This window comes from Cyphomyrmex costatus, unplaced genomic scaffold, assembly GCF_001594065.2.
Source record: "Cyphomyrmex costatus isolate MS0001 unplaced genomic scaffold, Ccosl1.0 scaffold36, whole genome shotgun sequence".
Classification (NCBI taxonomy): Eukaryota; Metazoa; Arthropoda; class Insecta; order Hymenoptera; family Formicidae; genus Cyphomyrmex; species Cyphomyrmex costatus.
Window position 1 is genome coordinate 4,098,439 of NW_017277774.1, and position 25,675 is coordinate 4,124,113.

Below are 25,675 nucleotides of genomic sequence, written 5' to 3' on the forward strand. Positions count from 1 at the left end.
GGGGGGGGGGGGGAAAGATGAGCTAGAGGGGAGGGGGGAGGCTTTCGCTCACCCTGTACACGGTGACGGCGAGGGTCGTCCGTTGACCTCGTTCGCCTCGCCATTGCTTAACCCGCAACGCAAGCCATTATCTTGGTGCTGCGCAACGTGCGTGCACTTAGACGCGCATCCGTGCGTACTGCGTGCGTGTACGAGAGAGCGCGCACGTACCGATGATGATTTATAGCGTTAGCGCGAACGCCGTCGTTTAAAAGCCTGAGGATTCAAGTGAAATGAAACGTCGTGAATCAACGTTTTCTGCCAGAAATCTATTTAACCGCGCAGACTTTTTCATTTTAGCACAGACGCTATTTCTTACGTTGAAATTCTCTATGTTTAACAGACACACTTCCTCTTTTATGCTTAAGATACAATATTTCATCATTTAGTTTCGAACACAAAAGAGTCTGCTTCAAAATTATATTAAAAAAAAGAGATAAGATTACTGATCAACGAAACTTAATTCATTCGTGATAATAACTCAAACAAATTTTTTTAATTGTATCATTTTCACAAAGGGCGATATAATAAATGGTTTTCGAAATCTTGACATTTTACTGACAAAGAAAACATTGCACAAGTATTTTCCTGTTAATATTAAATATCGTAACAAGTGTACTTTTTCCCACTTTATTTATTTATATTACGTAAGAGAAATGATAAATTAAAGTGGAGATTCATATGAAAATATGCAAGACGCGGCGAACTGCGAAATGCGCGTAATTTACTTCATCGTAATCTCCGTTGAAAATCGGCGGATATTTATATCCGATTGGATGCATTTCAAATAGAAAAAAAAAAAACTATTTCCGATAACGTAATATAATCGATAGGACGCTGCAAAAATTCACACGGAGACGCGATGACCCTTGTGAATCCGGATATTTGACCACGATTTATCGACGGGACATCGATGGCTACTAGAGCGAAATCAATTTCCGCGTGGACGATCTTTCACGGTCGATCTCTCACGGTGGCCTTCTCGGCCAAGGAGAAATCGTATAGGAAGAATCGCGCTGGCAATATGCAACGTAGACACTAAGCATTCGTATAGCGAAGATCGCGCGAAGTCGACACGACGAGAGTCATGTACGGATAGGCAGAGGATTCGCTTCAAGCAGCGCATCCCGGACTGGCATAACTTGTTCAACACGTTCCTCGCGCGATGGGGTCATCGTCGAAGGAGAAGAGATGCTGCACTGACCGTTGGGGTCATCGCGGGGTTGCGCCGCGGCAGCGCACACGTGGCAGCCTGCCGCCGGCAATTCGGTTGCCGCGGCAATAGTATATTCCAGTCGTGGATATCTGGCGAGAGCTCTTTCGCGCGACCCGCCGATATAAATCACTCGAGATAATCATGGTCGATGGCCGCTTAATCGTAGGACACATCACCGACGCGCGAACGCGAGAAGCCCATTCGGCGCGTGAGAGTACGTGATCACCGCGTCGCGTCAGGTCGACCAATTATTACGGAAGAGATATGTGCCCGTGGCGATTGGACGATCGGTGAAAAGTTCAATCACGGCGCTAACCCGACGATACGTTGACCTCCGACGAGCGAGCAGGTGTTCGAACAGATCGTACGTAGCCGATGACCTTATCCGGCGTGAATCTCGCTAAAAGGGTAAAACCAGTTATGTGCTCTAAAAGAAAGCCCGCGATGGATCATCATTACCGGTAATGATAGAAATTGAGATTCGCATGAATATAACTGGACTTTAAGGACTTTCAGAATATATCCGGATTGATTGCTCTATTATATTTTTTCCCGTCTATATCTCTTTCATTCATGTCCCGTGCATTTCTTTTCTTTCAAATACTGTAGGAGCAGCTGGCTATAAATAATGGTTTTTTCCTCCTTTTTATGCACAATTAAAAATACTTTCTAAAATATATATATATATAAACAATTTAATTTTCGTTTACTATATAATATGGCCCAAGAATTATTATAAATTACAAGCTCTAATGATTTTTTGCGGTAATGATAATTATGATTATATAATCATTTTCGGTTGCCAATCATATGTTTGTTGACAGAACTAATTAGTATTGTAGTAACATGTAATTATAGTTGCAAGTATTACACATTTTTCTGTCGGTTTATACTTGTAAAAGTAGTGAAAATTAACTCAAACACGAACAATCTGTATCGTGTGTAGTAAATAACCGAAAAATCATCGTATTAATGGGAAAGGGGACGGATTATGTATATAGAGACGTAAAAAACGAAGGACACGCCAAGATACATCATGTTGCGATTCTTCGCGAAATCAAAGAGCACGTTCGAAGACGGCCCTGTCCCTCTTTAGCCTGAATGACGAGTGCCGGGTAGGCAATGCGACGGGGAAAAAGGTGTCGTGATAATGCAGTTTCCGCAGTTTCTGCTGCGAGCGCGATTCTTTCTAATTTCGTGCCGTCTCCTCCTGCCCTCGTCGCCACGCGCTCGGATAATATGAGAGCTGGAGGGCGGACGCGCCTCCGTTACTTTTCTAATGACAACGGCGCCAATCGGGGCGGCCCCGCGACAAAAGCAGGGTAATGAGAACAGAAGTAAATCATCGACCATTGTGAGGTAATCCCCTTGTATTGTCTGCCGGTACGCGCGTGATGTATTATGTTATTGGGGCGAACGAGCCAGCGCCCGTCGCGAAGACGCCGCCGTGAGCTTTTCCGTCGTCTCGAACGCTTCTTTCGCGGACTCTAATTTTGCATCTTCCCGGGACCGTCCTCTCCCGATTGGCGCGCCTTGAATTGCGCGCAAATACGACAATCGCATTAGTCACGTTTCCTTTCGACGCGTGTTTCGCTGATTTAAAAAGCCCATTATCGTACACCGGCGCTTATAACATAAATCAAATTCAATTCCGTGCAATAAAAGATACTTGTCTTCGCATCTACTTGTCATTATAACGCGCGATCAATGAAACGCTCAAAGGCGACTTTCATTGTAAGATGCAAGCGGCTAGTCACAATATTGTAATTCACGGCGCGCATTTGCAATCAGGTCAGAGTTCAACGAAGACGTAGAGGGCTTTGTCCAAATGTTTTGAAAAAAAAAAAAATAAAAAAATAAAGACTAACTGTGCCGCGCGCGTCGTGCAACTTGCCGACGTCATTGTTAATAATTTCTCGCGGGGAAATCGCACGTTCACTCAAATATATCTGCTGTTATCGCAGCGCGGATAGCAAACAACCGATCTCACGCGGGACACCAATCGACGCGTCAATGGGACTCTCGAGAGGCTTCAACCGCATAATGAAGATGACACGCAATGAATTAGCGGAGCCTGACAATCAATAATTTTGCTGCCGGTTCGGGAATGTGCCGGAAGCACATCCACCGTTTTTGCACACATTCGAGAGATATCGTCTCTACAAAGAAAGATAAATGTCTCGATACCCATCGATCGATCAAAGGAGAAACGCGACCTCGTGCTTCCCTCGTTTAACACCTACGTAAGTTAGACCCAAGTTCTCCAATGGGACAAGCGTTCGAGGACGGAACGAGAATCGAGAACCGTTTCCTTATTGGTGCATTTGCGCGACGCGAGAAGACAACGGTGCAGCGAACCGTTACAATTCCTTCCTGTAACAACGCGAGAGGAATTCTTTGTACGTCTACACTCTCTCGGCAAAGCCGGAGATCGTTCCGGCAATTCGTAGAGTAAAGCGCTGTATAATTCGCGACTACGCGGGACTCCACGACTTCCCGTTCACCGATACCTCCGTTTCGTTTCATTAATCGCGAATCGTTGAATGAGGAACACGGCGCCAAAGGAACGTGCAGTACCTACATCTGTTAACCTTTAAGTAGGTAAGTGGGATGCTCAGAACATCTCAAACAAATGTTATTCTTATAGTTTATTTTTTTATATTTTCTAATAGTACTCGTATATATACATCGAGTTAGATTTACATCATTCTATTGTGAGAATAGAGAAATGTAAAAATAATTAACTTAAAGACTTTGAGGCAATTCTTTCTATTTTTCCTTCTCACGAACAAGATTTTTGAGATAACTACATGTATGCGTAGAATGTTGTAGCCATCTACCTACTTAAAGGTTAACAGAGACGTATCACCATTTCAACAATTGGCGTGCCCGGTTTAATCCCGTTATATTACTTGATACAACTATCATACGCGATTCCTAACGACCATAGATAATGATGTGCGATATAATGATCTGTGTTCGAAGGCCTCTCGCTCGCACGAAGAATGCCGTGTAGCAGAATACCGTTACTGTCCCGCGCCGTCGTCGTGCTTTTCGCAAACCTGTCGCCGGGCTAGTCGTAACGTCGAGAATGTATCGATTTTCTTTCGGACAGAAGAAAATAAGCGTTCGCGCGGCATTTCAACAATCCGCGCGATCTCGCAATGGGCTGGGGATAACGAGCGGTCGGCCGGGAATTGAAAGTGGAACGTCGGGAAGTGTGTCGACGACGAAACAATTCAGAACACTCGTTATTTGGCAGGCATCAAACCTGACTTGAGAATCAAGCTTTGGCTCGGTTTATTTCGCGGCATTGAAACCGGTTGAAAGAGCACGTTGATGATTTTTCGGAATCTAAAAGTAATTATCCTGTCTATTCTGTACAAGGACTATCACGAAATTATCGTGCTATTTTTTTATAATGATATTAACAGAGATATAATAAAAAATCTGTACACATGTACATCAGACAATTATCTCATAATATATTACGTTGAAAATAAAATATAATTTCACTCACCGGCCCGATGCGCAGCAGCGGAGTTGAAACTGCATTGAAACTGTAACACACAAATATATCCATATTATAGTGTAGAGTTCAAAATAATTAATATTTAAAAAAAACATTTTGTGCAAATTGAATTTTTCATTCGTCTCTTTTAAATAGATACTATATAATCACATATAATTTAAAAAAGAACTCCTTTCATTAAATATTCAAATTTTTTATAAGATTTTATGAAAATAGAAATTTAATATACAGAAATATTTCAATTACTTGGAAATCTGCAATGTTTTAAAATACAATATTATGTACATTTACGAATTAAATTCTATTAATATTGTATTAAATATCTTATAAGAGAGACGATTTCTTATGAATAAAAAATATGTTAAAATGAATTAAACAAGTATAAACGAATGTGAGTACGAAAACTTGCTTCAGAGTGAATGTAGATGACACTGAGATGGTATGAGCGAGCATAAAGGAGGGGTACAACTTTCTTTATGATCGTTCGGGGATCTTTTTATTTCTATATTTTCTTATATATTTTTTTTTATGAAAACCGAAAATTATCATAATAACGACGATACATTCAAGAAAAAATTTAATCGACAACTATGTATCAGTTTTTAAATGATTGAAGCAATCTGATAGCAAATTTCGTAAACAAGTATTTTTTATTTCAATGTCTTAATTTTTCCTTGAACACATAAAGAAAAAGTGAAAGTAGTACCTTTCTTTACATGCTACTCCTTATTGTTTATTATTAATTTTGTTCTAAAGTCTTTTCTCTTTATTTTCAAATTTTATCGTAACCAAGAGATCAAAATCTACGACAAAGCACTATCCTTCTTTAGTGTGCAATTTTTATTGAAAGTATAGAGATCTTGTGGATCGAAATGATCGACAATGAAATGAGCCCAGTCAAACACATTTTATCGACTTAAATTTGGTTCTATATGTATTATCAAGTGCTTCGATGAAAATTATACCAATGCAATAATTAGTACACTTGCTCTGTTAAAATATATAGCGTCAAATGTAACTTAATTTAAGTTGCCACTGCTCCTACTAAATATAGGTATTGTTACAATATCAAATTGATAGTGTATAGTATCAAATATTGTATAACCATTATTTTAGATAAAATAACGATATAATTGAAATAGGAGCAGTGGCGACTTACATTCGGTTAAATTTGACACTACAGATTTCACAGTGTCAATTATAGTGTCAATATAGGTACAATTCTGGAGGGAACAGACAGCAATTAGTATCACAAGTAACAAGTATAGTAATTAAATAATCAGTTGCTCACCCAAGAGTTGTTCCGCCGTTGCATGAAGCCTCTCCAGGCCTCCTCCTCCTCTCTTATTTTCACATCGTCCGTCGGCTTCATGGCACTTGTACTACACTCACGGAAAATACGGTCCCGTTACGTACGCTCGAATACACCGATTACCAAAATATGATATTCGCACGACACTTGACACGGCACTCCCGAGAAACGACGATATTAATCAGACGCAACGCGTATCACTGCACTATAAAACGAAACAAGTGAAAAAAAAACGTGATTATACCAGGCTTTTACGCACAATACCTATTGTACCTCACGGTCGTCTAGTAAGTCTCCCACTTCAATAAGCAGCGGCAGGTAAAAGATATGGCGGACGTATCCAACATGGCGGCTGGAATTCGTTAAGCTTGATCTACAATTGCATAAATGTAGTTGTAAAAGTGATTGTAGTTGTAAGAATTGACGAACCACAATTGAATACAAAGAGATCCGACTGTGATTAGTGAATTTTTACAACTACGATTACTTATAAATACGTTTATGCAATTATAGATCAGGCTTCAAATCTGCGATTAACTTCACATATTTGAATTCAATCGCCACGATGATTGCTACATCTGTTGGATTTAGCTGCACTTTTTTTGTACACTTTCGCACTTTAAATAATAAGCAATCATCTAATTTTGTTGTTTTATTTAATGCAAGCAACTAAATAGATGATGAGATTAAAATACGCGATGCAAACTTTATACCGTTATAAAACAAACATAAAGAAAGCGCGATTATAGGCCAATCTCACTAACTTCAATTAACTTGATCGGCCGATTAAAGTACTGCTAACTGCAAAACTCAAAGTTTGTGAGACTGACCATATGAAATACAATTATACAGACGAGAGATACTCTCGTCGTTTCTTTAGTCATGTAATAGATGTATTAGAATAAATCGATTTGTTCCACGACGTTTTATTAAATGTTAAATGATCGAACAATTCTAAGATAGTATGGAAAATATCACTCTGATTTCGCGAATCAAGTCGACAGATAATTAAGGATCGTCCGAAAATATGTAATTTAATATCATATGCACGATATATTTTGATCGCGTAAATTCAGCAACATGTCCATGTTATTAATAAACGATCAATATATCACAATTTTTCAAATTGAATTACACAACATGACGATTCGCGTATTCCACTCTCTCAATTAAAAAATACTGAGCAAATCAGATTGTCGGGAAGTTCAAAGCACGATGCGAAATATATTTAAATTTTATTTTAAATATATTTAAGTTTCAATATTGTTAAAGAATATTGCCTTATACATATAATAAAGCATCAGTGCTTAAAAATCTATTAAGCTATAAATCTATATAACTTATTGTGTACCATTTTAATGTTCACCTCGAATTAATAAAATCACGCGAAATGTATGTGTCTAATAGCCATCACTTGGACACGTCACTAATGAATCAACAATTGCGAAAGTTAAGCAATCGTGTAGCTTTGCAAATGACTAATTGGTCGTAGAGAATAATAATCGCACTTTCTCCTAGTACTTACTGTCGCTACCGCGTCTCGCGGGATAATACGAAGCGCGCGGAGTGACTCGTGTCGCGGCAGCTCGTTGCGAAGTACGTTACAATTAATACGTCGCGCGGTAAATAATAACACCAAGGTCGTGCGTCAACGGAATTTTTGTTTCTTCGAATTATTTAATATTATATATTGGAACAAAGGTGACTGAACGTGTATCCGGACACTACCATAAAATTTATTATCATTAATCCCAAGCGCTTTCTTTACAATGTTATAATTTATTATTATTTAAAAATTACTATTCAATTTCCAGAAAAATAGAAATAAAACTCTAATCAATTATTTTCATTAAAAAAGAATTAACTAATTTGCAATTACAAATATTGTATATAATGTTATACAGGAAATAATTTTTCTTATTCTCCCTTTTTATATTACTCTTGCCGCGAAATGATACATTTTTTTTATGGATACATACGCAGCATTCGAAATGAAACCTACTGAGATTATACTGGATTCGATTCCTTCCGTACAATTCTTCGTAGAATAAAATCCTTGCATTTCGTGTGCTCGCGTGACGGGAAGAGTTTTAACAAGCCACATAGATGTTTCGCGTCTGACGAAATGAGATTCGAATCTTTCCGGATGATCGCGAGAGGAGAGCAGCCAGGGGAATGGGGAGGAAGGATTAAGAGAGGAGATATACGCGAAGTGGCGGTGCACATCGAGCAGGATGTAAGTAGAAGAACTCACGGACTGTCACCGGGAGTACAAAGTGCAGGATGGCTGACGCGCCGGTAAAGGAAAGTCAGGAATATATCTCGCCTCTCATCTCTACGCTCTCGTTGCAGTTATATTACTTCGTCTTCTTCATTGCAAGATTCTCTTCGCCAAGTTTCATGTTGTTAAAGATCTAGCAACTATTAAAATTATTCAGAATATTTCCAAACTTATCCGAACGCCATTCTGGGAAAAATTTAGGTAAAAATAAAGGGACTAGAAGATGCTGATCGTACCAATCAGAATTCTCAGAAATAGATTCAACTAATTAATCTATTTTCAATCAGAATTTTTAAGTCCTGATTATATTTGTATAAAAACGAATAATATGGAAGTATCTCTGCTGTTCCATTATTTCAACGTTCAGAAAGAACGACAGTGTCAATTGCATAATATACGATGTCAGACAGGATAGCCGTAATTTAAATCGTCATAGCTGAAAGCATAACGTGAAGAGCGTTCTGATTTATCGATGGATTGCAGCAACGCGCCGTGATATTTAACGATGCTTCATATTCGACAAATTAGTATCACACGGATAGGATGTAATCGTACTTTAACGATCGTAAGAATTACACGACAAGAATCGCATTGAGAATTAATGATAAGTCTCGTCTTGTGTACAATCCCGCGTACGCAGAGTAGCGGAGGCCGGATCATCTTCTTGCTGACCTTGTAAGGAGGCAACCCCCTGGCGGATTCTGCTATGCGAGCAGCTAAACATTTGCAGCACGCTCGAGTATCTATTCCTGTTCTCGGCAGCGCAAACGGCGAAGATTGCTCCAGACTACTGCTCAAACGCAGTAGTTACATCGGCAATACCGAACGTCTTGCTATCTGTCTCGAGATATCGGTCTTGTGCCGATTTAGATTGCCTTTTAGAACACGCTCGTACGAAACAGGATGCCGGGTATTCCTTGATCTAAAGTGAACTTCTCCGAACTGTTTGAAGATTCGTAAGCCTATGGCTTCTTGCTCTTCAATGGAAATTTTTCATCAAAAATTTTATTCAATCTTTTTAGTAAAATTTAGAAGTTAAGGTAAAAGAATTTTTATAACATCGTTCTTAAAGTAATTTACTGATATAATTTCGTATGGAGCTTTTTTAAAGACGACTATTTTTATTTCTGGAATTCTTTATCTATCTTGGTAAATCTTTCGGATCTCAAACTCTCACGCTACACTGCACTGTCAAAAATGCAATAATAATTACCAAACATTGAGTGGGATTATTTTAATCAATTTTATTTTCGTAAATATTTAGTAATTATTATCAAATGATTGGTTATTATATAATATTTGATAGTACCTACTGAATATTTAATAAAATAAAATTATTTTTAGTTATGTTAAATATTTGATTGAAATTATTTCACTCAACATTTGATAGCTATTACTATAGATTCTTTTCCAAGTGTACGAAAGCAATACAGCATACTCATTCATTTCATTTGCTTATAATTTTCATAATAATGAACAGATTGTAAATTTTTTTTCGATCAACATGCTAAACATTAACGAACATAATGCGAAAATATTTGATCCTTAATTAATAAAAAAGCAATGAAAAAAACATTGCAAAAATTGGGAAAAGAAAGCGGAGCATATATATGCGACGATAAATTTTTAATAAAAGGCTACTAGAAACACACAAGATTTATAATAAATGGATTACTCATTGAACGGTTGCTTGGTTTGCTTGATCGTGATAATTCCGTAGAGGAGAACATTCACTGAATTCAAATGAGAACAAGTCGTTGTTATCGGACTCCAGGGTTATCGAATCCCTTTCCTGCAACACGATAACGCTACCGATATTTCGACTTAACGTGTCCACGGAATACACTCATCTTGATTTTCATGGGAGAGACGAAACAACGAACCTGGACTTGGCGTACGTATCTACCTACCGGAACACGTGTGCACACAGCGCATTCGAGTCGACTGGATAAATTCAAACCGATATAAAGAAATACCGTTACTACTACCACGTGTCCGTGATACAGTCGTTGCTACTGAAACCGCAGTCTCGCAGCAATCCAGTGTTCCAAAGAAATCTAAAGACGCGCTTTCTTCCTTCCTCGTATCGTGCATTCGATTCCTGTTATCGCGCTTGACATTTTGTTCGACATTAATGTCCGAGCTCGCGTATCCTGTTTCAAGCTTTACGACACTCAGCTGGAGAGCCTTAACAATACAAGTTTTTAAAGACTTTCTTATCCTAATAAAAATGTAATATTTATGTATAAAAATTTAATTAAAAGGTACAAAAATTTTCGTCATTATCTGATTTTTTTTAACGAACATATAGGTTGCATTTTGCATTTTTTTATTAATATTGAAGTAATATTTTGCGTAAACTAAAGCAAGCACTTACAATCTTTAGATATCTATTGATATGGATGTTCAAACGTTCACGAATCTTTTAAGTCTCTCATATCAGGTTTTTTTTAACTTTTAATGAGATTTATTTTAAGAATCAAACAGGTACATTTGAATCAATCCAGGCGCAAACTTGCGTACCGATGTGAGAAAATTCACATAAGCAAGAAACACAAACCGTGATGGAGCGCATGGTTGGAATTAAGAGTAAAAATGTATCGTGAAATAGGAAAACGAGCGGGCAAACAGCCAAGGACATCGCGCGAGGGCAGATGCGGATCGGCAGTCAGCCGGAGGCAGAGAGGCAGGGCAGAGGTACGCCGCGGACCTGTAACGTTAACGCGGGCTAAACTACGTAACCTCGGCGGGTATAAGTCGGGCTATTATCGGGCTATGCGCTGAGAGCCCTCCGCTTTCATCCGCTAATGGGCAGCTCTCCGCCCGTCTGCTCCTTTACTGCGTCATTAATACAAGTTGCACATGTCGAGAGTCGGTGCGCTACAATAATTTACATGAATGGAATTGAAAATTTTCTATTCCGCGGAAGAGAAAAGAAACGCGAAGGAGTAAGAAAAGGCGGTGTGGCGGGAGGAGAGAAGCAGAAAGAGAGAACGAGAGGAGATGTGGATTAAGAGGGGGCAGCGAAGGGAGGAGGAGGAGGAGGTGGTCAAAGAATGACAGAAAGGGGGGTTGCGAGAGCAAGAAGCAACGGAGAGGACGAAAATCTTCTGGCATTTTATGTCAGTAATTACATGAAAGATGGTATAACCCAGCCAACCGACAGACCGACCGAACCTACATTGCCTGACCTCCCCTTCCTGCCCGTTATGAATCAACCAATGCGCATCCTCCCCTTTCAGCCACCGACCGAATCCCCTTTAGCCCCTGTTACTCATCTCTTTGACTTTGTGTCCTCCCTGTCCTCGCGCGCGCGCGGCTTTTTCTGTCTCTCCACATTCATTCGCGGAGACGCGAACAAGGCCGGAGAACGAGCAAGAGAGGAAAAAAGGGAGGAAAGTCCTTTTTATGTTTCAGTTTGAAGTGTGTCCGGTTGATGTTTTAACTACGTCGTGGGTACCGAACCCACCTTTCTCCCCGAGCTCATCCCCCAACGATCCCCCGATATAGCATCTCGTCTACGCGGACGATGCGAGCTCCCAGGTGCGAATTCTGCAGAATGTAATACGACCACAAGGACAGCGAAGAAGCCAGGGAGAAGCGGATTTACCTATCGTTGACCCCGTGCACTTTATTATGAGCGGTGCCATGAGTTAGCGCAAATAATGTCGTCATAAAGCAATCACCCCAGCGCGATCCCCCACGCCTACGCATGCAAACTTCCATGCAAGAGCGGGTGAGGATGTTCGAATGCTCGTAACTATCGTCTATGCACACCGAGCCGATGCGCCGCGTGAATTAATGGCAACTTGTGAGCTCTATGAAATAAATCCGATTTCTTCCTCTGGCGCTCGCCATGAAAATCACCGTCTATTCGCCACGGCGAAGCCGTGATTTCTCGTCGACTCAACTTTTTGGCCATCAAGAAGAATACCCGCTAGGTTACATTAACATTTTCACCGGCGATATTACACCCCGTGTCGAAAGTTACGATTACACCCATGTATAATTCATACCTCGATAACAATGTTCTGTGACCTTTACACGGTGTAGCCTGCTTTCTCGTCTCTTGCTTTCAATTATGCGCGGAACGCTGCGTTATATTGTACTCGACTTTTCGCGAGATAGTAGAAGTCGCAGGTAATCCAATGCCCGATAAAGATTGTGACGGATAATCCGTTGCACTTTTAGACGCAACATGTCTGAAGTCTGGAAAATGTATCTCTCGGTTCTTCACGACATTTCTGAAGGAATCGAAAGACTTTCAGTGCCACACGAGAAAGTTGTATGACTTGCAACCTCAAGCTATCAACTAATAATTTATTTTTCCAAGTTATATTGCAACAATTTCGAAACATGATTATAGCCAGAAATGTAGTACACAACTCCATGCAAACATGACACGTACGTATTGATCTTTCAAGTTTCTGAGAAGTAGTATAATTAAACTTCGACTTGTCTCAAACAGCAGTATAGATGTCTTTGTAAATATACACTTGCGATCGAACTAAGCAAAATATAATTTGCATATTACAACGTACTAAATAATCATTAGAATACTTTCTCCCTCGAAAATTAATTTATAAGGTAAAAAACTCTGTCGGACGCCCGGTTGAGATATTATCTTAGTCTGGATTTTATCGCGTCGTTTTATCGTTTCTCGCGAGATCACTGCAGGCGATCGCCGACGTGGTTTAACTTTCCGAGTCGCGTCGCGGACTTGGAGTACTCTGAGTATATAGCAGATCGTTGCCAAGTTCTTCGTCGACATCACCCCCGGCTACTCAGTAGCTATAGAGGCCATACGTCAACGTCCATTACACTTCCACCCCGCTGCTGGCTTTAATGTTTTCGACTCGGGCACTCTTTATCCCACCTTGCAGCTAATTAGCGAGCCAGATACCGGACACGCGCTCCCAGCTCTCTCATACCACCGAGCATACACACACGCTCTCTCCACAAAGTCCTACGACCGTCGCCCGTCGCCACCCCCTCGTCCACCTCGTCCTTACTCTCATAGGGACCTTGTTTCTTGCTTTTCTCACTCGCTCTCTCTCTCTCTCTCGTTCTTTCGTATGCGTTACCTGTGGTTCCTTCTCTACCCGAGGGACACGTCCTCCTCGTTCTAGCCGTCGCGGAACCGGCCCGGCTCTCTCTCCGCGATTATTCCAAACTCATTTTAACTCATTACCCGGGTCCGCCGCTGCAGAATGGCGCGTCGACAAGTGCGTCGTACGTGAGCACGTCGGTACGATGCTCGAAAAGCCGGAATATAAATATGAAAATTTCGCACGAGGGGCATCTCCCTCGCGTTCGTTCGTGACCGCTCTTGTATTCCGTACGCCTTCGTATATGCGTACACGATGATTCCATTAAAATTTATTACCGTCGCGATAAATTCTTGTTGAATGCGCGTCATAACTCGAACCGTTACGAATCGTATTTTAAATGGAAAAAGGATGAGCTACGAAAGATATTCACGATTGAATATAACGAGAAGTTATAATTAATCTCTATTTATATTCCACTGAAGACGTAATTATTATTAAAAAAATTAGTTGCTTTGCTTACGTGACGCGAAATGACGTTGATTTGTAATCGTTTGAGCGTGCAAATTAAAAACTCGATAGAATGATCGTTGTTGAAGAAACTTTTTTGTCAAGAAGATTACGCGATCAGCTAAAGCGGGCATTCAATTTCGACTTCTTCCCAACTCCATTAACTACTTCTCCAAGAGGATACTCCGGCAAGCAGCGATCTCTCCTACGGTCATGGGAGTAATTCCTCTCCGACTTTGACCGGTGTGTACATGGTGGACGGGATAAGTTTCGAGCTGATCATTAGGTAAGTTTAGAAAAAGGGCCACTCCGAGGTTTCATTAGGAAATGGATGAAACAGTGGATATACGAGGATTGGAAAGGAGGCGGTTCTGTATATAACAGGAAAGGGGAAAGCTTTGAAGCTCGCGATGACTCGAACTGATAATCCATTAGGATCCGTCTACTTAGAGTATAACATCTATTTGAATGCAAATCAATAGGGAATGGGAAAGGACGGTAGTCCGTAATTGGTCCGGCTTTATTGGAGCTCTCAGTGTCTCAAAGAGCATCTCGTTCGGTCATCTCTCTCCGGCTCCGCTTTAACGTCTCCTGCTTGTCCCTTTTCCCTTCCCGTTCGTTTCTATCCTTCTGTCTCATGGTCTCTTTCCGTATGCTTCTCTAGAATTGCTCTTCCTCTCGCATTGCCCTCACAAACCTCTGTTACTTCCGTTATGTCGTCGCATGCTCCTCGTACAGAATGTAACGCTCAATGGTAATTAATTGAGATCTCGTTCTCTTTACCCATTTCTATCAAAACAGTATCTGATTTTGTTCCTAACAATTGCGAATTGCTAACGAAATAACTTGTTATTAATATATTGTTCTTATTATTATGTGGATGGAGTTTAAAGTTTTAATATAGCAAACGCGCTGAATGGAATATCATCTTCTAAATCACTTCACTGTTTTTATCATTAATTCTGACAACCAGACCTGTCTTTAAAATTTATTAAAATGAATTAAAAACAAAATTTCGTCTCATATCATGAAATCTTGATATTCAAAACGTCAGTGTCACATTTAGCGCCGTTTTCAAATATCATCTGAAGATCGTTAATGGATTATATTTCTATTTGGAAATGTAAAAGAATCCCTCGATTTTCTCAAACTTTCTAGAGCATTTTAAGGCGCGACACGCTAATGCCCGATGTGTAACGCTTTTTACAATTTCAACAAATCGGACAAAGAGTAAACTAATGAGAAAGGCATTGAAGCGTCACAGTGTTCCCGTTCTTGTATAGTTTGCGACAACTCTCTCTCTCTCTTCTTCCTAGACAGGTGCAGAGCGATTCATTCCCCGTCGTTGCGTGAGTGCTAACAGCATGGCGAGAGATGAAATTAATTCCAGCCACGTTCGAGCCACTCAATGGCTTCTTACTTTCCGTCGTCTTACGGTCGCGCACAAGTATCGCGAGTTCACGTTCGGTAATGGCTTGTAAGAGGAAACGCCGAAGATTTATAGGTTGCCACAACGAAAATGTGTGCGAGTCAACAATACGCTGATACAATATACACCGAGGGGATGACGGCGACGGTGGCTGCCGCTATACATGACCTCCGACAAAAACGCGTACATACAATCGGACTGATGCGATTGCGAATGGGAGTTTCTTTTCGCGCAACCGCCATGATTAACGATTGAACGCACTCGACTTCCGATCCAAGACACTTCGACATTCCGCGGTGAAGAACGGTTGCCCTCGCCGCCACTCGCGTTCTCTCCTCGATCGCACGTTCGATTTTTTTTTTACTTTCTTTCTCCGTGCTACCCTGCCCGCATCCGAAACGTTTCGCGCCTTCGTATTCATTGATATATCGCGAGTCATCCATCTCCTGTTTCCGAACAGCGCTCCATTTTTCTGCCGGCGAATACGAGGAAACAGAAAAATCAATGCGACTTCTCGGAAGTTGGCGTTCGTGATGTTCGTACTGTATGTACAAATGTTATTTAAACGTGTATCACACAAATTTTTTCTTTCCTTAATTTCCCATTTAAACCATTCATCGTATATAGAATATTCATGAAAGTGTGTTGCACATTAAAATATTTAATTCAATATTTATAAAGCATAAATAGAGAGAATTACTACGCAAAGATACGTATTTAGTTTTATAATGTCAATGAATGATATTGTATAATATATAATTATAGTTAATCATTTTTGTGGAAAAATGATTAAGCTAGATTAGAAAACTAATGAAATCGTTATTATTATGAAGTCTAAATTATCATTAGTAACCTAATACATTTATCGATTTTAATTAATGATATTCTCATAATAATTTTTGAAAGTTTTGACGCGAGCGACAAGGCTTTATTAACGCGATCCTTTTTTACTACTAATTAATATGTTAATCTTTTAGCAAACTAAAAAAAGTAGCATCTAAATATAATATCGTTCCCTTTTACTACAACTAAAAGAATTAAATTTTTCTGAAGAGAGGCAAATTATTTTTCTCAACTTATATAATAACAGAAAAATATTGACTAATTAAATAATATTGGCAAAAGAATATTCTTTTTCACAATTCTTAAAAAACCATGTTTTCTCAGTTTTCTGATATTCTACAAAATTATAGTAAATTCGAAATAATTTGTCACAAGTCATATAACTCGAAAAATACTAACAGTTTATACTTATCTTGTGATCAACTAAAATTATTAAATTAAAAATAAAATAATTTATTTTTCAACTCTTTAATTATCAAAACTTAATTCTTATTAAGTCTTAGTTCTAAATATTCTTTGCAGACGATTCCTTTTTCTTTACAAAAACGATAAAATTTTAAATATGTCACTTATATACGATCTCAAGAGTGACACAAATGCTATTTGATGGACAGATTTTGAAGATAATTTACTTTTCATAGAGAGTAAAATCTTTATCTAATTTATTCATGATAATAATTCGAAAACTGTATTTTTTAAGTTGTGTCACTTTTCAAGTGATGGAACGATATTTTTAGCTGTTGATTCTCTTTATAAAAATCTAATTTGATATTGAAAGGTAATAATTATACTTTGATTTTGAGTATTGAAAGCACTGTTAATCACTATCCGTACAACACAGTTTTATCCAAAATACGTTTAACAAGCATTAGAAATCGTGTATAAACGTATAAACTGAAAAATAAATAATATTCAATACTAAAAACCGTTAATGTAAGAACAAAACTAAATGTTTAAAGTTTGATATGTTTTCAAAAATATTTAATAAACGTTACATAAATATTTCTAAGACGTTCGTAACGTTTATTAATCATTTTTTTACTAGTTTAAAATACTATATTCTTGTACGAGACTTTTCAACGTTTTAATAAACGCGTATTAATGTTAATAACGTCTATTAAGTTTAACGTTCTTATACAGCACAAAAAACGTTTTGGCCAAACGTTTTCCAAACATGTATTGTTATCTTCCAGTACTAAATTTTCGAAAAAAAATGAAAAAAGTATCGCGTAAATTAGATCTAATAATTATTTCCACGGTAATAAGGCCGACAGAACGAACAGCAAAATGTACGTGCGAACAGTCCCCAACCGTCGAAACGAACGTGATATACAAGGAATAAAAAATAGTCCGTGTACGTTTATTTTTCAACGCTTTGAATATTTTGTAGCGGTTACGGGATATCAACAAAAACGACGTTCGGTTGGCAGTCAGTTTTTTGCCACCACCGCGCGCCTATTGTGTTTACAAGCGGTCACCGCGCGGCACGCGGGCCGTGCCGGGCGCGCTGTGTTATTCTCTCGGCAACGTTCGATTCGAACGGCTGGCACGTTACAGAGCGCTTGGTGCAGTACGTCGTTATTATCCCTCGGGACGAGTGCTTGGAAGAATATGCGATCATTCTATACACGTTCAGTGAGTCGCAGGTTTGTGTGATTACTACTTGACTCCCGCGATTAACAATTCATGAGTGTGTCAAACCGACGGCTATTTATCCGGGCATATATTTCGCATGATTCATTAATTCGACGTAGACATCGTAATTCAATGGAAAACCGTGATCGATCATTTATTGATAGCATATAGGTGCATGTATTTCGCAGAAATCGTATTCGCGAAATACATTACTGCACTGTAACACTGAATTTCGATCGCATATTTTCGTACCTTAATAGTTGTCGGCTCGGCTCGCATCGTACGGTAGATTTTGGTTGAATCTTTGAACTTTAGTGTCAAATGGCATCGCAATAACTTAATTAGTAACAAAATAAGATCGTAACTCGGGTCTTCGCAGTCGAGATTGTACCAAAGGTGCAGCTAGGAGCAACAGGTGTAGCACCGCCATAACGATTCTTGAAACGCGTGAAGTTGATCGCAGATTTCCGTCGCCTCGATATTCGGTGAACAGCACGGATAAATTGGTTCGTCGCATACTTTTCTCCTCATCTTCGCTTTCTCTTTCTTCGACGTATCCCACATATGTATGTATATTTATCTCCTTTTAATTGCAAAATTTTTTTTTTAGAATTCCGAGCAATGCGAATAAACCCAACATACATCACGCGCTCGTACGTGAAACGGAACACATCCTGAAGCTGTGGTTGAGCGACTCGCGCAAAATGCACCTGACTTCAGCCGTTTGATCGCGAGACGAGGCTGGACATTACTCGCATCGTAGTTCAGGTCGTATAATCGCGCTCTTTTCGCGTATTTCGTCTTCTCTCGCAATATGGTACGCGTTGCATCTGATTAACATCGTCGTGTCTCGGAAGTGCCGTGCCAAGTGTCGCGCGATCGAGTATCGTATTTTGGTAATCGGTGTGTCTGTGTGTGTGTGTGTACGCGCTCGCGAGTGTACTTGCTATGTTTCTACGAGTATAGTGTGGATGCCATGAAGAAGCCAGCGGACGACGTGAAAAGAAGAGAGGAGAAGGCCCGGGGAGGCATCGTGTATCAGAGAGAATAATCTCTGGAAGAGTAATTTATTATTTAATTGTTATATCTGTTACTGCGACATTAATCGTTCGTCCCTGATAAAATCATACACGTTGCACTTCTTGTCTTGCTCCTCAGACAACATGCATGCCTCAGAGACGTCATAAAGACATCATAATGACATTAATGACGTCCATGTTTAAAAGATGTTTGAAGACATCGTAAAGATATCTTCTAAACAATGCATGTTGTCTAGGCTCATTTTGTGTAAATTCTTTATTTAAGGGATTCTCTCTCTCTCTCTCTCTTTCTCAAAATATTTAATAAAATAATAACGTTACATTCGCGAATGGTATGAATATATGATGTATACAATATTTTCGAGATGTTTTAGATTTATATCATTAGGATTATATTTTTATAAATATTAAACTTTCATTTTTCTCATATTTATAAAAATTGTTATACTTGATGAAAGGACTTTTCTCGGAAATTATATGATTATTTTATGAAATATCTATTTAAAAGGGACCGACGAAAAATTTAACATACGCAAGTTAATTTTTAGAAATATTATTTCTAGAAGAGTCTATAATATGGATATATTTTTATATTTTCCAGATTAAATTACTGTGCTACTGAACATTATAAATGGAGCATGTATTGGTGAGTCACATTATTTTTTTATTTCAAGAGGCAATAACCTATTATGAGAATTGTCTCTTGATAATTATCGCATATACCTATGTTATACATTTCTTTGTTAATATGAATATGGATTAAAAAAACATATTAAAAGTATAAAAAGGAAACAGTGAAGTTACAGTAATCATTGCAAATATTTTCAAAATTGCTTCTAAAGTAAATTAGATCAAGATATAGTGAGACATGTATTATAATACATGTAATATTTTATTATATGTAGATGCAGCAATTAGTAAATAATCTTGATCTTTTATAGCATCAAACAAATACTATTAGTATCTTTTATGCAACTTGATCAAAAATTAAAAATACGTAATGGTACAAAGTTAATGTTACAAGCTCGTTTTGTTGTGAAATTTTATATTGAATTAAAGTAGTCATTTTGCTGATACATTGAAGTTATATTTATGGAAGTAATGAGGCCTACAGGTGGTGATAAACCATGAGTACATTTGATTGAGCTTAATTAGCGTTCTATGGGCTTAAGTGAAACAAATGTAATTTACATAAATAATGAATTTGTCAAAATCCATTGCGATCGATTGGTATAATCTGTTAGTATAAGCGTGCGAATTGCTCGTGGTTCAATCAATTTTCTCGTTGAATGAGTTAAAATTCTAAAATTTTCTCTGGAAAGCTATATTCGTAATATATAAGGCTTTTTTCTCAATATTTGCTTCGTCTCGCACGACATTGATCGTCTTATGTAATTTTATAAAAACAAACTTGTCAGTTAAGTAACTTTTTTTTATCATTAGTTATAAATGTTCTGCAGCAAGCAAATGTCGATCTGGTAATGATAATTTTATTTGATCGCATAGACTCATTTAAAAGGATGATTTAATTAACGTACTAGTACATAAATTCGAACTCTGCAAAGTGCAAATACTTGAACCTACGTCAGTCGACGTCGTTATTGCACAAGGGATAATATTCTTAGTCATTAATAATTCCATGAAAACCTTCAAACATGAACATACTCAAGAAGGGGGGGGATTACCTTTGCCTCTGTTCCTAAATTTTGATGAGGAGAAACAATTAAATTATAAAAATTATTTTTATTGAAGAATTAAATATTCATTGCCGATTCGTAGCTTGTGCGTTGTTCGTAAGAAAATTTGCTTAAGATCTTCGAAGATTGGCTCCGTTGGCTCTAATATATTATAAATATTTTAACAAGTTTTGTGTGAAGATAGAATTTTTCTCCCCAATTAAAATTTATTTATAGACAGTTCTATCGGACGCGCACTCAAGTTGAAATGTAGCATTGTTCCAACACGATTTAATTTTATGATACTTTCTTCTCTTTCGTTTTTTATTTAAAATAATAAAAAATAAAATATATATGTATATAATTTGATGCAAGATAGAATCATTTGCATCATTATTGCATAAGAAATAATATCTCCAATCGGATCGGTGTTAGTATCATTGAGTGTCCATCTGGCTTGAGCCGCAAAATCGCGCTCTCACTTGGTCCAGCTTATCGCTTATGTTTTCTTCTCAATAAAATGCGATGCCATGTAATTTTACATACACCATCATCACTCGACACATACATTCACCGCTAGTGTCACGAAATATCTACTTTGCTCCAAGCAGCGTCTCGTGCAACCCGACATATATCACTCCCAGTTTCCACGGTCCTCGAGCTGATCCCCGCAGGAAGAATGAACGGGAAACGAAACGGCCGATAAACAACGGCGCGTTATACCCCGCTGTCGAGGTTATCTGTCCGTCTGCACTTTGCCGACTCGCGGATTTCTTCTCACCGCGTATATTTACAATCGAATCGCAACATCGAAGTGAAAGTTCAATCGTACTGCGGCGTGCTATTCTTTTTCCGATTGTCTCGTCACCGCGAAGCGGAGCGCAACGCAGACACGCAGAGAGAAAGACAAAGAGATAGGTAGAACGTTTATTGCTGTTCTAAGCAGTTCTAAGGCAAACACTCTAACAACGTTCATATATGTGCAGAAATCAGAGAAATAAAGCGTTAAGCAATATACGAAAAAGATTATGGAAAAAATTGAATTAGATGGATCAGAGCAAAGCTGTAGCTGTGCGAGTTCAACATCTAAAACTGAGGAAATTTGATAGTTTAACAAAGATATTCTTTGCTGCAGTGAAAATTGCTAATTGTTTTCATTAACAAATTTTCTTCATCGTAGCGATAAAACTACACGCCATCTTAGCTCTCTAGCATGTGTTCTAGCATTTTGTTCAGTATATTGGAAAAATTTTAATCTGTATATTGGATTGACTTTTATAGAAAGTTGTCTTTGCTATGTTAATAAATTTGCTGTGCTGTTACAACGCTAATCTTATTTAACTGTACAACTTTGCTCTAGCTTAACATACACGGAAAAAAATCCTAAACTTAAGTACTTAATATTTTCTTGAATGAAAGTTAAGTAAACATTTCCTTATTGCAAATAAATATTTATTCAAAAAAAGAAAGTAATACTTAATCAAATAATGTATGTTTACGTTTTTAGTAAATATTTATTTTCAATAAAGAAATATTTACTTAGTTACTATCGAGGCTACTATTCAAGAAAATATTACATTAATTTAGAAATTTTTTTTTCTGTTTATGGAAAAACTGGCTGTTTGTGTGTACTGTAGACTTGCTGAATCAGTGAATGCTTAGTCATTTAACAAATCCTTTTTTTTTTTTCGAAATAGGATAAAAGATGAAATAAAAAGCAAAATATGTAAAGTATATGTACCTATACAAAGAAATAAGAATCGAAGTAGCACAGGTGAGAGTAACGGAGGTAGCTAAGTTTATCCTGACCGCTGCAGGTGACAGAAGAGCCCTTGCCTGAAGAGAGAACGAGAAACGCAGCCTCGTTGATCCTTCTGAGCACGATCCCCTCTGCACCAATCTCCGCGAGACGAATTCTCACGCTTCGCATTCGATACATGCATACATTGGGCGATTCTCCGTTCTCCGACTTAATAACACCCGCCTGTGTGCCGCTTCGTTCACGCGGTGTAAATTAATGCCCGCGGCTGGTGGTGTGTGTAGAGAATCTTTCTACGCACACACACACACACACACGCAGAATTCTCGCTGCCCCCGTTCCCCATGAAATTTTTCGCGCTGCTCGCCCACTTGCTTCACTTTCACGCGACCGAGCTCTCCGCTACCGAATGCATCGCTTCTCCCGCGTAGGCGTCTCGCAAGAAGCGACTTCGTCTCGACAGCGTTACGGTTGAAATATCGCTATCCAAGATATCGAACTGGATATAATATACTGATGCAAATGTAATCGAGATTGTATTATAATTTCTACTAGAAATTATATAGTTACTCTTAGAGATATTTATATGTAAATATACTCTTCGAGATATTACGTAGAGATATACTCCAGGCTTTAATTTAAATAATTTCTATCAGAAATTACATAAATACTCACGTAGAGATATTTTCAGACTTTAAAACTTGGATTATCTTTTTCTATATATATTATTTTAAGCGTAAAATGTTAAACATGAAAGTCATAATTCTTCAAGGTCGCTTAGCAATGTTTCAGTGCCAGCAGCGTGATTACGGTTAACGCTTTTGAAAACGCTTATTCGCTCTGCTTTTCAGTAACGCTAACCAAGTTCGAAAGTAGTTAAGAAGATTCTAACGAGATACCGGTCGTTATGCTCGCAGTCTCAATGCGTACGCAACTCTCACTGCGTTTCGTTAACGATCTCCATTCCGCGACAACGTCCAGGTGGAAGCGGTGAAATGAGATTTTGCCAGTCGATGTTGTACTCACGGTTCTTATGTGCTTTCCCGCGTAAAGTATGCGCCCGGTTAATGGCTCCGCGGAGAACAGATATTGCATGGAGACGCTCGGACGCCGTGGTAAGGTGCCACGGCAGGCAATTAATTCCTCCGGTTAGACTTCCGTATCGGAAAGAGATAAACGCCAGACGCTCTCGGTCGAGAGACCTTAGGATCGTATATTACCACGCAGTTTTGCGAAATCCTTTCCCAACTGCTCCTCGTACGCCACGCTTGCAAGAACTATAGTTTTAAACAAGCACTCTTAGGTCATGCACTGCTTTCTTGACTTCTCTTTGACTCTGACCAGCTGGACGATACTTGGCAAGATCATGATTATTATATATATAATATTATTTGTTTGCAATTGTAGACCGTACATAAAAATAATGCGTAGTTGCCTAAAAACTTAGTGATCGATACAGATCTGAAAAATAATTATGTAGAAAACTCTCAAGCTTGATGTGCAATTCTGCAAAAAGTTGTAACGTTAGACGACCAGTTTTTCTTGTATAATGATTTTGATAGTCCAAGAAATTTAAATTTGAATCTCTCTCTTTCTCTCTTTCTCTCTCAAGTATCGAGTTGAACAGAAATGCCGATATGATTCAATTCTCTCTAAAAAGACACAGATGCTAAGATTAAAAAATGCACAGTCTAAACCTGTTATGTTTGTGACCATATATATGATATCATATCGTTTGTTTTACTTTCTTAAGCGAATAACGTGATAAGTGGGTACTTTCAAGAATATTTATGTATTTTGTTAGAGAAAAAGAATAACATAAGTGGATATATCGAATTTTTGCTTTTAAATCATGACAATTATGACCGTATATCTGCTGAGAAATGTATTCATTCATTATATTTACAGTAGCTTAAGGCAGCCGTTTCTTTCGTTAAAAAAATCAACGATCCGCATCATGTTTCTGCATTAAAATCATATTAAAATCCTCGGACTCATTTTCGCGGTCATTTATGTGCCACTTCTGCAACAAAGTATGTACACGGTTAAATCGTATCGTGTTGCGACGCCGTATCTGAATACTCGCGTGCAACTGCGCCTATTTATAGTCGTGTTTCTAAAAAAAAAAAAAAAGAGAGAAACCCGTAGCTGTACCTTTACCCAGATACATTATCCGCCAAGGTACGTGTACCTGTACCGAGTTACTCTGAAAACGTGCTTTACACGTCACCGGTTGGGATGGTCCGGTTGCAGAACGAGCGGACTGGCGCCAAGTGGATGTCACCACCACATATTTGGCTTCACAAGGACGGCATACACGTGCGCGTTAGTGTGTCCCGTGTACTCGGGCTGGATGCCTTAGATTCCGCGCGACTAATTAACTTTGCGCTATGGTGAATCTCCGGTTGAATTTAGCCTCGCTGCTCGACAATTATCGCGCGTTTCCTAGACCAACATGGTGACGCGGAAAAAAATCTGTGTGGTGTATCAGGAGTTACGACGATCGTAATTGCTCCGCTCGTGTAACGTCTTATTTTCCGTGTCGATCTGAATTACTAATCGCATATTGCTCCTCGAGCGAGTCGACGACGCGTCGAATCACGCGGGAGTCACTTTTAAGGAGAGATACACGTTAGAGGCTCGATGACAGGGCGACAGGCGAAATGGATGGCGCGTAATTGCGTGCCGCGATAGCAGAAGAAAGTAAATTTACGAACGGCCCGGCCGTAAATTGCTCGTCGGCGAATCGTGTGGACGGATGCTCATACTTGAGAGAGGTGCCTGCGCGGGGCGATTTAAATGGTTGTAAGGTAATTGCTGATTAACGGAAGAGGATCGTTGATTTCTCACTTTACATCGTTCTAATAATTTCAAGTAGACGGGTAACACTGACGATACGATTCGAACTATTTCTAGTTTGTCACCCAATTAAATAAGTAATTTAATTCTGTCTTGCATTATCAATGACAGCGCAGACTTATTATTAGCAGTAATTGATAAGAGTCTTCCTCTTTGACAGATAGATTATTATATTATTGATGTACTCTCTTCAACGTGAATATCTCTTTCAGATCATATGGGGAATACATTTTGTAGGAAAAGACGTAAACACTAGAAAATCTAAAAGCGTATCACAATTAAATTGTTTAAAAATTTTATTTCAGAAAGTTAAATAATTAAAAGTCAGTCAAATATTGACATTTTCATAAAAACACTTCAATTGAAGCAGACTTTCTCGTTGTTTCTCTGTGTAATATCAAAATATTGGTTATAATATATTATTAGTGATCCGAGATTAATTAGTAATTTCAGATACAAAACGGATTTAATTATGATATTTATTCTTCTTAGAAAC